A 13,911-nucleotide genomic window follows, 5' to 3' on the forward strand; every position below is an offset into this window, starting at 1 on the left:
CACTGGCCTCACTTTACCAATGAGGAGCTCAAGCACTGTGCTTCAAAGGCATACCATGGAGATTTATTGGGGCTCCCTTCATTTTATAAATATTCTTTTGTCTTACCAATTATCATTTTATCTTGAAAGCTGTAATTTCTTGTCTAAAGCAGTTCCTTTTTCTCCCAAAGGTACTTCACATCATAGCTTCTAATAAATTAGCCTTTAACTGTTTAAACCAGGGATGGAGAACCTGTGGCCTTCTAAGCCATTGTGTTTGGCCTTTTGAATGAATCCAAATTTTGCAGAACAAATCTTTTATTTTTTATTAATATGTTTTCTTTTTGTCCCTTATTATTTTTATTTTAATCTTAAAATGAATGTATTTAAAATACCAGAGAGTAAAAGAAAATTCAATGAAATAATCCTCACAGACTGACAGCCACAATTAAAAAATCTCTGTGCTAAATCTACTATTTTAAGTGACACTTTGCAACAAGTTATAAGTATTGTTAACTATATTCGTGCAAATGCAACACGGCATCATCAGTTTCGTAACACGCTAAAGTTGGATGATGAGGTATTCAGAGCTGAAAAATGTGTTGCTGGAAAAGTGCAGCAGGTCAGGCAGCATCCAAGGAGCAGAATCGACGTTTCGGGCATAAGCCCTTGATGAGGTATTCAGTGTGGATTTGCCGTATCATTCTAAAGTGCGTTAGATTACAACTAGCATAATGTGGCCTTCCAACATGAAAGGGTTCCTCACCTCTTGTTTAAACCATCATCTGGATGGCTGATCTGCTTTAATTGAAATCGGAATAATTTAAAGAGGGGGCTGGAGGAGCTGTGTTAATCTCAAGTTCACGAGCACATGGTGGTGATGACAAAGAGAACCATTGAGATTAAAATGCCATTGAGACTCCTCCATGTTTATTGGGTCTATTACTGCACTCTCAGGAATGCACAGCCTTGGACTGCTGATAGCAATCCACAAGAGTGACAACTCAGAACAGGGATTGCAGCACAACTACAGCTCTGGGCCGCTTAAAAAAAGTAGTGGGCTAATTCCGCTGTAAAACTGCACCCCTCCTGTCGGAGATGGACGGGTAAGTGTTGGCGTAGAAGACAAAATTGAATGAGAATCTTCGGATCATTGGCCAAGCACACCCGGGCAGAGGTCATGTGTTGTTTTGTTGTCAAGGTAGGCAGGGGAGGGCAGGAGTGATGACATCACAATGAAGATGGTATCTTGACTATCCCGTTAAGACGGGCCTTGAGGGCGGTGTCACTTTGGAGGAAGGCTCACACCGGGCATTCAAGGTAAAGGCCTCCCTTTATGAGCAACCTGGGATCTTACGATGTAAATAGGATCACGCTTGCCATTTTAAGGTCAGACCTGGGCAGAGCCTGTTGCCTGAATCATATCAACTCAAGCAAAGGAAAGTTTTCGGGCCTGAATTCTCACTCATTCTGTGTCGGAATCTGCATCAATGTGGAACAAGTCTGCATTATTTTGCAACCTGAATCGATGGGAGTGTCAGCTTTTCTGAAGTTTTGAAAATCCTGATTCTGTGACCAGAGCATTCCGGAAGAGTATTGTAAACATTCTGAAACCGACTGTGAATGATCTATCTTGTATCTGAATCTGAATCAGTCTCCGTTTGATTCTGAAAAATTCTAAATATAACTTACTCACAATCTGGGTCTTAATCTGAAAGAGAAGCTGCCGCAAAAATAATCTGGGCCTGTACTGTCCGGGAGTGCCACCATCATCACTCTGCCACATTCCCCACACTTGACCCCATCACTTTTCTTTTCTGGTCACTTGCCCCAGCACATCCTGAGCCCTCAGGTGGGCTACATGGTTTGACATCCTGTTGATTACATTCCAGACTTTAATGTTCAGCCAACCAAACATCAAAAATGAAGTTCTGACAAAGTGATACCAGACTCTCTCTGTAAATGCTGACTGAGTCACTGAGTTTCTCCACGTTCTCTGTGTTTGTGTCAAAATCGACCGCTTCATCTTTTTGACCATCTGGTGTCATGACATTGGATCAAAACCTTGAAGTACTTATGGACATGCGACACCTGGGATAACAGCTTAACCACAAGATATAGGAGCAGAATATGGCCTTTTGGCCCGTCACGTCTGCTCTGCCATTTGATCATGATCGATTTGTTTCTCAACCACAATCTCCTGCTTCTTCCTGTAATCCTTGACCCCCTTACCAATCAAAAACCTATCTATCTCTGTCATAAATACCCTCAGTGACTCGGCCTCCACAGCCCTCTATCTCAATGAGTTCCACAGATTCAGCTTGAAAAATGTCCTCCTCATCTCAATTCTAAAGGGTCGTCCCTTCACTCTGAACATGTGCCCTCGGGTCCAAATCTCTCCTACTAGTGAAAACCTTTCTTCACGTCCGCTCTATCCAGGTCTCTCGGTACTCTGTACATTTCAATCAGATGCCCCCTCATGTTTCTAAACTCTATCGAGTACAGACCCAGAGTCCTCAAATGCTCCTCATATGACAAGCCCTTCATTCCTAGTATCATTCTGTGGACCCCCTTTAAGGCCAGCACATCCTTCATTCGATCCTTCCTTCCACCATATGGCCCCAGTATTTCCTGGACCTACCGCTTGGAAAGTGTATTTCATGGAGTACAACCTTCCCAAAATGTCTTCCTAGACAACCTTCCTCAGAGGAAGAGAAGGACTAGAGGAAGTAAGGGAGGGAGATATCTTTACAAACAGGTCTGTCCTGCAACACCTCCCTTTATTAACAACTTGTGCCTACAGATCAAGTTGAACCTACCTCAGAGAAGAACAGAGGTGATATCTTTGTGACACTGTTAACACCGTGCCTACAGAGACTTTATTCTAGATCCAACAGCATTGTGTTTTTCCAATAAGCGGACCTTGCATCTCCTCGGATCTGGAGTGAACCTGGGTGACCCAAGAACCAGTCATTTAATAGCACTACCTGCAGAGGGAGCCATAACAATGAAACGTCTCACTTCCTGAAGCAGATAGTGCAATCCTGAACATGCTACACTATGCCCTTGCCCAGTCACCCAAAGGGCAGTCTGACCAGCACTTTAGTGAGATGGGGGCCAAGTATAAATATTAAATGAACAAACAGAAAGATGTTTATGGTAAATTGAATTTCAATTTGTTTTCATAACACAAGAAACCCTGAAACAAGCTGAAGTGTCCCTGTTAACTGCCTACGTTGTGCTGTTCCAATGATTAAACACAATGCAGTGCAGTCACACCTCTACAGTTGAGATGCCAGGTGAGCCTGAACTAGCCTTTGTTCTTGGTCATATTGTTCTGTGATCCCTTAATCAGAGCTCAAGCAAAGGCTGATGGCTTCAGCCCTAACCTTATTTCAACTCTGCATCTTGGCCAGATTGGCAGCTAGACACCCCCTCTCCATCAACTGCACCCTGCCCCCCACCCCATCACACCCTGGTTGAAGGCTCCCCAACACGATGTGAGAGTGTTTCCTAAGATGTTGTTAATGAATATTCATTCCAAAGCATGTGGATAGATGCTTTGTCCAAATTCTAATCCACATTCCCAGTGTATATCTCAAGAACTGACTGCATCATAATGGTAACATTTTAATATAATTTATACAAAAATCCACATGGTGAAAAATCGCAAAAGTTGCCAGGCAACTACTACTTTTCAGAAAGTTATTGAAAAAACTTAGGACTTGCATGGTTCATGAAGTCAGGAGTGCAGGCCGAGTGTATTAAAAGCAATATAATACTCGTGTTCAAAGCAAGGCAACAGAACATCCAGTTTCACCTTAGCAAACTCTCACAGCAACGAGATAAGTGAGCAGATAGTCTGTTTTTGGCATTAAGGACTTCAATCGTTGAAAAGAAATATCTTCTCCTCCACTGGTTAGAATTTGGATATTATTTGCATAAGGTTCAAAATTAAATGATGGCCCACAGATACTGATGTAATCAAATTTGATATTTTTGTTGTGAGGATCCAAAAGGGTTAATGCTAAGGAGTGCATTAAGCACTGCCTATGTCACAACAATCAGGTCACAAGGTTTTGAGTCGGTTAAGAGCTTTGGACCTTCGGGCAGTTAAAGACCTAACATTGAGGTCTCCCTCACTGTCTCAGTAACATTGTCGATCATATCAGTGTAATGTGTACCTGGCTGCTATCATGCAACTAACTAACAATCTTGCTAAGGACAGGAGTCACTTCTCTCAAACGCAAAGAGTGCTGGAGAAAATCTACAGGCGTATGGAGAGACAGAAAAACAGAACTCTGAGAAAGGGTCACTGAACTTGAAACATTATTTCTTTTTTTTTCTCTCCACACTTACTGGCAGACCAGCTGAGTTTATCCAGCAATTTCTGCTTTCGTTTGTTCCAGCAGCCCCCACCTCCTTGTTTTATTTTAGTAGCTGCGGAAATGTTGTTGTAATGGGAGACTCAAGGCGAGACAGTTGGTAATGTGAAAGTGCAATTATAAGTGACATTGCAACTTACAAAGTCACCTCCTCAACTCCCTGTAGATTGTTGAACAATTACCTGAAAGCTGTGTCCCTTTGTTTACACATTCTTCTGTTTGTGGAAACAATTTCTCCTTATTCTCCAGTTGTTTAACAGTTCACTTCTATAAAAACAAAGTCAGGGCTTTGAAGACCCGCCCTGTCTCTGGAGTAAGGTGAAGCAATACCAACTTCTTCAGTCTCCCTACAGGTCTAAAGTGCCCACTCTCTGGTACCACCCTGGTTAGACCTTCCACAAACAGGAAAGCTCATCCATCACCTTATTGTCTGGAACATCAAGCTCGAGGGGCTGAATAGCCTCCCGCTGTTCCTTGGACATATGGGATTGTATATACCTTCCAGACGTCAACTGGGGAAGTGTTCCGGAACCTGCAAGAAAAACCCTGGCCTCTCGTTACAGAGTCGAAAGTGTGGTGCTGGAAAAGCTCAGCAGGTCAGGCAGCATCCGGGGAGCAGGAGAATCAATATTTCAGGCATTAGCCCTTCATCAGGAATGTCAATTCTCCTGCTCCTCGGATGCTGCCTGACCTGCTGTGCTTTTCCAGCACCACTCTCCCGTCTCTGATCTCCAGCATCTGCAGTCCTCACTTTCTCCCTCTCAGTAGAGAGTCAGCCACGGACCCTGAATGGCTAACCTGTGCGTGACGATGGTCAGTGTTAGGATCTGACCCTGCAGCCCCTGTGCATTCCCGCTGGGTTGGAAAGAAGACTGTAACAAGGACAGCCAGTAAACAAACGGTAATCAGAAAAATAATCTCTCCACATTAAACAGGTCGTTTGTGGTTAATGACCCATGAAGACTTGTGAAACATTTCTAACTGTGTGACCTAGAGATGCAGAAAGGTGACACTTCCCCTACCTGGACGGGGAGCTGCTGAAGCAATGGTTCACATTCGCCAACAATTATACAGACTGCATTTGTTAACTCTGAACACTCTGTGTGAAATGCCAGCTCCGGTGAGCATCATTTTGTTTATTTATTTGACACCATGAGGCATTCAATTGATTAACTTGCAGACCATTTACTCCCACTGTATAACTTTGACACTGTATTCTGGGAGTTGGATTTTACAATAGAGGCAGACAGTTGCGGGTCAGTTCAGTAGAGGTAATCTTTTTTCAAATGGGTCAGAAAATCATTTGAAACAGTGGCTGGAGTACATGAGTTCAAATAAAGCATGTGTCTAGGGAGTTAAAAATCACGCAACACCAGGTTATAGTCCAACAGGTTTATTTGGAAGCACTAGCTTTCGGAGCGCTGCTCCTTCATCAGGCAGCTCTCCGAAAGCTAATGCTTCCAAATAAACCTGTTGGGCTGTAACCTGGTGTTGCGTGATTTTTAACTTTGTACACCCCAGTCCAACACTGCCATCCCCAAATTTGTCTGGGGAGGCAATGGACTAGTGGTATTATCGCCGGACTGTTAATCCAGAGACCCAGATAATGTTCTGGGGACCTGGGATTGAATCCCATTCCTGTAGATGGTGGAATTTGAGATCAAGCAAAACAAAAGATCTGCAACTAGGAGTCTAATGATGACCATGAATCCATTGCTGATTGTTGGGAAATCCAGCTCGTTCATGAACATCCTTTAGGGAAGGAATCTGCCATCCTTACCTCGTGTGGTCCACATGTGACTCCGGACCCACAGCCACTTTTAACTGCCCTCTGGACAATTAGAGATGGGCAATAAATGCTGACCTGGGCAGTGACACCTTCATTCTGTGAATGAATAAAGAAAAAGAAAAATCAGGTTGTGGCTTAATCACCACAATAGACAATAGACAATAGGTGCAGGAGTAGGCCATTCTGCCCTTTGAGCCTGCACCACCATTCATTATGATCATGGCTGATCATCCTCAATCAGTATCATGTTCCTGTCTTATCGCCATAACCCTTGATTCCACTATCTTTGAGAGCTCTATCCAACTCTTTCTTAAACAAATCCAGAGACTGGGCCTCCACTGCCCTCTGGGGCAGAGCATTCCACACAGCCACCACTCTCTGGGTGAAGATGTTTCTCCTCATCTCTGTCCTAAATGGTCTACCTCGTATTTTTAAGCTGTGTCCTCTGGTTCGGCACTCACCCATCAGTGGAAACATGTTTCCTGCCTCCAGCGTGTCCAATCCTTTAATAATCTTATACGTCTCAATCAGATCCCCTCTCAGTCTTCTAAACTCAAGGGTATACAAGCCCAGTCGCTCCAATCTTTCAACATAAGATAGTCCCGCCATTCCGTGAACCTACGCTGCACTCCCTCAATAGCCAGAATGTCTTTCCTCAAATTTGGAGACCAGAACTGCACACAATATTTCAGGTGCGGTCTCACCAGGGCCCTGTACAGCTGCGGAAGAACCTCTTTGCTTCTATACTCAATCCCTCTTGTTAGGAAGGCCAGTGTGCTATTAGCTTTCTTCACTACCTGCTGTACCTGCATGCTTGCCTTCATTGACTGGTGTACAAGAACACCCAGATCTCTCTGTACTGCCCCTTTACCTAACTTGACTCCATTTAGGTAGTAATCTGCCTTCCTGTTCTTGCCACCAAAGTGGATAACCATTAAACTGCATCTGCCATGCATCTGTCCACTCACCTAACCTGTCCAGGTCACCGTGTAATCTCTTAACATCCTCCTCACATTTCATCCTGCCACCCAGCTTAGTATCATCAGCAAATTTGCTAATGTTACTATTAATACCATCTTCTATATCGCTGTGGTTTTGTTCGCCGAGCTGGAAGTTTTTGTTGCAAACGTTTCGTCCCCTGTATAGGTGACATCCTCAGTGCTTGGGAGCCTCCTGCGAAGCGCTTCTTTGATGTTTCCTCCGGCATTTATAGTGGCCTGTCCCTGCCGCTTCCGGTTGTCAGTTTCAGCTGTCCGCTGTAGTGGCTGGTATATTGGGTCCAGGTCGATGTGTTTGTTGATGGAGTTTATGGATGAGTGCCATGCTTCTAGGAATTCCCTGGCTGTTCTTTGTTTGGCTTGCCCTATAATGGTAGTGTTGTCCCAGTCAAATTCATGTTGCTTGTCGTCTACGTGTGTGGCTACTAGGGATAGCTGGTCGTGTCGTTTCGTGGCTAGTTGATGTTCGTGGATGCGGATCGTTAGCCGTCTTCCTGTTTGTCCTATATACGGTTTTGTGCAGTCCTTGCATGGGATTTTGTACACTACCGGCCACTACAGCAGACAGCTGAAACTGACAACCGGAAGCGGCAGGGACAGGCCACTATAAATGCCGGAGGAAACACCACAGAAGCACTTCACAGGAGGCTCCCAAGCACTGAGGATGTCACCTAGACAGGGGACGAAACGTTTGCAACAAAAACTTCCAGCTCGGCGAACAGAACCACAGCAACGAGCACCCGAGCTACAAATCTTCTCACAAACTTTGAACATCTTCTATATCATTAATATATATTGTAAAAAGCTGCGGTCCCAGCACTGATCCCTGCGGTACCCCACTGGTCACTGCCTGCCATTCCGAAATGGAGCCGTTTATCGCTACTCTTTGTTTCCTGTCAGCCAACCAATTTTCAATCCAAGTCAGTACTTTGCCCCCAATACCATGCGCTCTAATTTTGCTCACTAACCTCCTATGTGGGACTTTATCAAAGGCTTTCTGAAAGTCCAGGTACACTACATCTACTGGATCTCCCTTGTTCATCTTCAGAGTTACATCCTCAAAAAATTCCAGAAGATTAGTCAAGCATGATTTCCCCTTCATAAATCCACGCTGACTCTGACCTATCTTGTTACTGCTCTCCAGATGTGTCGTAATTTCATCCTTTATAATAGACTCCAGCATCTTTCCCACCACTGAGGTCAGACTAACTGGTCTATAATTTCCTGCTTTCTCTCTCCCACCTTTCTTAAAAAGTGGTACAACATTAGCCACCCTCCAATCCGCAGGAACTGATGCTGAATCTATCGAACTCTGGAAGATAATCACCAACGCATCCACAATTTCTAGAGCCACCTCCTTCAGTGCCCTGGGATGTAGACCATCAGGCCCCAGGGACTTATCAGCCTTCAAGTTACCTTCAATTCGGCTACTTGTTAAGAAATCTCACTGACAAGCCGGACTGAAACAGTGATTTAAACTTTATTCCAAGTAGTAACCACAGTAAGACCCTCAAGTAAGCAAGTTAAGTCTCACAACCCAACTTAGCTATTACCTGATTAATGGTCAAAAAGCATACAACACTAGGTTATAGTCTAACAGGTTTATTTGAAACTGCAAACCTGTTGGGCTATAACTGAGGTGTTGTATGATTTTTGACTTTACCCACCCCAGCCCAACACCAACATTTCCACACCCTAATTAATAGTGCCTGTTTCCGGAAATATCCAGGGGTTTGATCCTTGTTTAACGTTCTTCTCTGGAGCTCTGCTGCTGAATTGTTCTGGTGTTGGATTCTTGCACAGTTTTGTTTTCATCCTTCAGGTCTATGATGTGATATTCTTGATGAATCTTCAGGTCCAAAGTCTATAGCTTGCCTTCTTATCAGAAGAAGCTTCTCTGTTCCTTGTTGCAATTGGCATGGACTGTCTGTTTGAATCACAGCCTTCCAGTGATTAATTCCTTAGATTCTTCTGCAGGGCAATCATTGTGGCATAAAGCAGCCCGTTGTAAAGCAGACATCAAAACAGTTTTGTTAATGTAGCCTCGACTCCTTCTTTTCACAGGCAAATGCCGGAGGAAACAACACTATTTATTTTCAATTTCTGTATAAGCTTGTCCTTGTCCCTTAACAGCTTATTCCAGACAGACTTATTGCTGCTTCGTTCATGCATAATAGTTTGTCTTTGTTGATCCTTTCAATCCGTGAAACGTTATTGAAGTTCTGAAGTTTGGAATACCATCAGTGCCTGGCAGGACTCCTGCAGCATTAATGGATGGAATGGAAATGCTGCTCAGGTTACGACAGTCTGGAAAGCCATTAGCTTTAGGTTTGGATTCAGTTCTGAGGAATCAGGAGGTTCAGTTCAGAAGGAGAACAGTTTCTCCAAGCAGGAGAATCAAGGCGAATTAATCAAGACTACCCCAAAGTGTTGTAGTTTGTGGAACGTCTGAGCCAGAAGAGTTCGGATTGAAAAAACAACTTCAAGTTATTAGAACTGAAAGGTTCTCAGCCTTCAGGATTGAGCGAGATTCATGCCAGTGGACTCGGGAATAAATTATAAAATGGCTCTTGCAGTTCAAGGGAAGTAAATTGGGAGGAATTGATAAGTCAAAATGTAGAGAATTCCTTTGGAATTGCATATCTGTAAAAGAAAAGTGTGAGTAACCAGGTTGAACCTGGCTTCGCTGTTCGTGTTAAGATCTTTCTAACTGGCTTAGATACAGTTCTGATTTTTAAAAAACTTTTGTGTAATTCACTTGTGTTCTGTTGTTAAAGAACATTTGCAGCCTCGTGTGAATATGTTTCAATGATGTAAACAGCACTCTAACCAATTGTAAAAATGAAACATATGCTCTACCAGATTGGGTTTCATTCTGGAATTGAACTTATACAGCATGGAAACAGACCCTTCGGTCCAATTTGTCCATGCTGACTAGACATCCCAATCTGACATTGTCCTATTTGTCAGCATTTGGCCAATATCCCTCTAAACCCTTCCTGTTCATACACTCATCCAGATGTCAGCTCTTTCCATACACTTGCCCAATATTAGCATTACGCAATCTTGTAAGATCAGAAGGTGAGATCAGAATTCATTAATTTTAAGAGGAATTTCTGTCTCTCTTAAAAACAACAAGTATGTGAAGGTAATGGATGTGGAACAGGAGGAGTGTCATGATTATATTTATTTCATGCATTGGGCTATCAAATAAGCTTTGAATGCCAATGTTGGACTGGAGTGGATAAAGTCAAAAACACCGTGTTTTCAAATAAACCTGTTGGACTATATGTGATATGTGATTTTTCACTTTTTCTGGGAGTAGAAGGGTTTAGTTGACATTGTCTGAGTCTAAATTCAAGAGAGTTTGGAAAAAAGAAGGTAGGAATCAAAGCAGAATCTCAGAAGCAATTCTGGAGAAGGGCCACTGGGCTTGAAATGCTAACTCTGTTTTTCTCTCTCCACAAATGCCAGCGGTCTTGCTGAGTTGCTCCAGCAATCTCTGTGTTTGTTTCTTTATGCTTGAAGTGATGATTTCCACCATTTAGCAGGAGAAGAAGGGAAGTCTGAAACTGAGATCTCACCGTTAGAATTAACAAAGTTTCTGGGGAAATGAAAACGAAATCTTGACTGAGAGAGAAAAAAAGAGAAATGAGAATACACCAGATAAAAGAGAGAAAGAAAGAGGAATGGAATTAAAGAAGGCGGGTTTTCAAAGAGAGAGAGAAACCAGACAACGTGACTTGGGAAGGGAGAATAAAAGAAGGAAGAGGTAGTAGCTCAGAGGATGAGGGATTTAATTTAACCAGAAACTTATGTTTAGTAGAATCCCTATAGTGTGGAAGCAGGCCATTCGGCCGTCAAGTCCATACTAACCCTCTGAGAGCATCCCACTTGGATCTGCTTCCTCACTATCCCTGTCACCCTGCATTTCCCGTGGCCAATCCACCTGACCCATACACCTCTGAACACTATGGGACAATTTAGCATGGACAATCCACCCAACCTGCACGTCCTTGGACTGCAGTCAGAAAATGGAACACTCACAGTAAACCCACACAGACACGGGGAGAATGCACAAAATCCTTCACAGACAGTCACTCAAGGTCCTTGGTGCTGTGAGGCAGCAACGCTAACCACTGAGCCACCAAACCACACTTAATATTACGAAGAATGGGAATTGAAAGACCTTTCACCTCATCTGAAAAGGTGGCTACGCAGATGAAGTGGCCAAAGGATGTTTGGAATTGAATACTTTGACAGGTACAACAATAAACGCGGGACAGATATTTCTTTGTGGTTCTTATTAAGAAAGTAAACAAGGTAAATAAAGTAGATAAACAATAGGAGCAGGAGTAGGTCATTCAGCCCCTCAAACCTGGTAAAAACAATGACTGCAGATGCTGGAAACCAGACTTTGGATTGCTCTGCCATTCATGTAGACCATGGCTGATCTGCCCCAAATCTCAGCTCCATTTACATGCCAGCTCAACTCCTCAATATTTCAATCATCTATCTAGCTCCTTTTCAAATACTTTCAGTGATCTAGCCTCCACATTTCTTTGGTGTAGAGAACTCCAGAACCCCTGGGATAAATTCCTTCGCATCAGAGTTTAAAACAAATGTCCACTTATTCTGTAACTACATCCTCTGGATTGCGAGTCTCCCATTCATAAACATCTTCTCAATATTTACATTGTCAAGCCCCTTCAGATTTTTGTGTTTCAGTAAGATCACCCCCCCCCCCCCCCCATTCTTCTAAGCTCTAATGAATAGGGGCCTAACCTGTTTAGCCATTCTTGCTAAATCAACCTCCTTCATCCCAGAAATCAGCCTAATGAATCTTTTTTGAACCATCTCCGATGCCAATACAGAAGAATCCCCTGTATCCGCAGAATCAGTTATCCGCGGCGGCCTGAAAACATGACATGGATCATTCCAGAACCAGGTGCCGGGGAGGTAAATTTCCATTTAAATGATAGGGTTCACTATTATCCGTGGTTTCAGACATCCGCGGTAGGTCTTAGAATGTATCACCTGCGGATACAGGAAGAATACTGGAGAGCAAAAGAGACCAAAGCTGCACACAGTGCTCTGCTGCAGCCTCACCCACAAACTGTACAGTTGTAACAAGACTTCCCTGTTTTTAAACTCCAACACTCTCCGAATAAAGGCCAAGAGCACTACAAAGAAATATCTGTCCCACTTTTATTGTTGTACCTGTCAAAGTATTCAATTCCAAACATCCTTTGGCCACTTCATCTGCGTAGCCACCTTTTCAGATGAGGTGAAAGGTCTTTCCATTACCATTCTTCGTAATATTAAGTGTAGTTCAGTGGCTCAGTGGTTAGCATTGCTGCCTCATAGCGCCAGGAACCTTGAGTGACTGTCTATGTAGAGTTTTGTGCATTCTCCCTGTGTCTGTGTGGGTTTACTCTGGGTACTCTGAATTAATTGTTGCATCTGCATGCTAATTTTGTCCACAAGAACACCGAAATCCCTCTCCTTTGCACTTTTATGGAGTCTCTCTTCATTTAAATAACCTTTTTTGCTTTTGGATTCTTGCCACAAAAGTGCATGACTTCAAGCTTTCCTGAGTTGACCTCGGTCAGAACATTTTTTGCTCGATCACTGGGGACCAAGAACTCATCAGAAAGTTGAAGATGTCATTCAAAGAGATGTGTTGGGAAAATGCAGAAGGCCAGTACTGAAGAGTTCAACATGGTATGCAAGGGAGAAAGGAACATGGAGATTTGGGAGGAGGGCCCTTGATTTGTCAGGCTTAGCATGTGACTCAGTGCCAAGCAGGACCTGCATTGCCTTTCATATTTCTGCTTATCATAAGCGCACAATGGAAATGCAAAATGGCTGCAGCCAAACCTGGAGTGGGTGGAGTAAGTGTTTATTTTTTGATCATGTGGGCTTGACTAGTGAGTGGTATGAAGCCCTTCAAGAGGCAATAACGTTATTCAGGTGCAATCACCCAAACATGTGTGAAACTGTACCAACACACAAGCATACATAAAACATAAAATCCCTACAGTATGGAAACAGGCCATTTGGCCCAACAAGTCCACCCAAACCCAGTAGCCTATCCTATTACTTCACATTTCCCCTGACTAATGCATCTAACCTACACGAAAGCTGATTGGAGGCAGATGTTCGCAGGTAAAGGGACGGCTGGAAAATGGAAAGCCTTCAGAAATCAGATAACAAGAATCCAGAGAAAGTATAGTTTTGTTAGGGTGAAAGGGAAGGCTGGTAGGTATAGGGAATGCTGGATGACTAAAGAAATTGAGGGTTTGGTTAAGAAAAAGAAGGAAGCATATCTAAGGTATAGACAGGATAGATCGAGTGAATCCTTGGAAGAGTATAAAGGAAGTAGGAGTATACTTAGGAGGGAAATCAGGAAGGCAAAAAGGGGACATGAGATAGCTTTGGCAAACAGAATTAAGGAGAATCCAAATGCATTAAGGACAAAAGGGTAACTAGGGAGAGAATAGGGCCCCTCAAAGATCAGCAAGGCGGCCTTTGTGTGGAGCTGCAGAAAATGGAGGAGATACTAAATGAGTATTTTGCATCAGTATTTACTGTGGAAAAGGATATGGAAGATATAGAATGTAGGGAAATAGATGGTGACATCTTGCAAAATGACCACATTACAGAGGAGGAAGTGCTGGATGTCTTGAACTGCATAAAAGTGGATAAATCCCCAGGACCTGATCAGGTGTACCCGAGAACTCTGTGGGAAGCTAGAGAA

The 13,911-nt window shown here is 43.3% G+C and overlaps 1 long non-coding RNA gene across 1 annotated transcript in view; it reads right to left on the reverse strand.

The window, feature by feature from the left end:
* The window catches only part of LOC148148566 (uncharacterized), a 65,519-nt gene that overhangs the window by 17,709 nt on the left and 33,899 nt on the right, over positions 1-13,911 (reverse strand). Inside the window, exon 2 of the long non-coding RNA XR_015758938.1 lies at positions 6,145-6,249. This is a non-coding gene — a long non-coding RNA (uncharacterized LOC148148566). The remainder of the gene's footprint in view (positions 1-6,144; positions 6,250-13,911) is intronic.

The sequence above is a fragment of the Chiloscyllium plagiosum genome, unplaced genomic scaffold (assembly GCF_037043375.1).
Source record: "Chiloscyllium plagiosum isolate Xiang-an unplaced genomic scaffold, Cpla_swu_hap1 HiC_scaffold_12, whole genome shotgun sequence".
NCBI lineage: Eukaryota > Metazoa > Chordata > Chondrichthyes > Orectolobiformes > Hemiscylliidae > Chiloscyllium > Chiloscyllium plagiosum.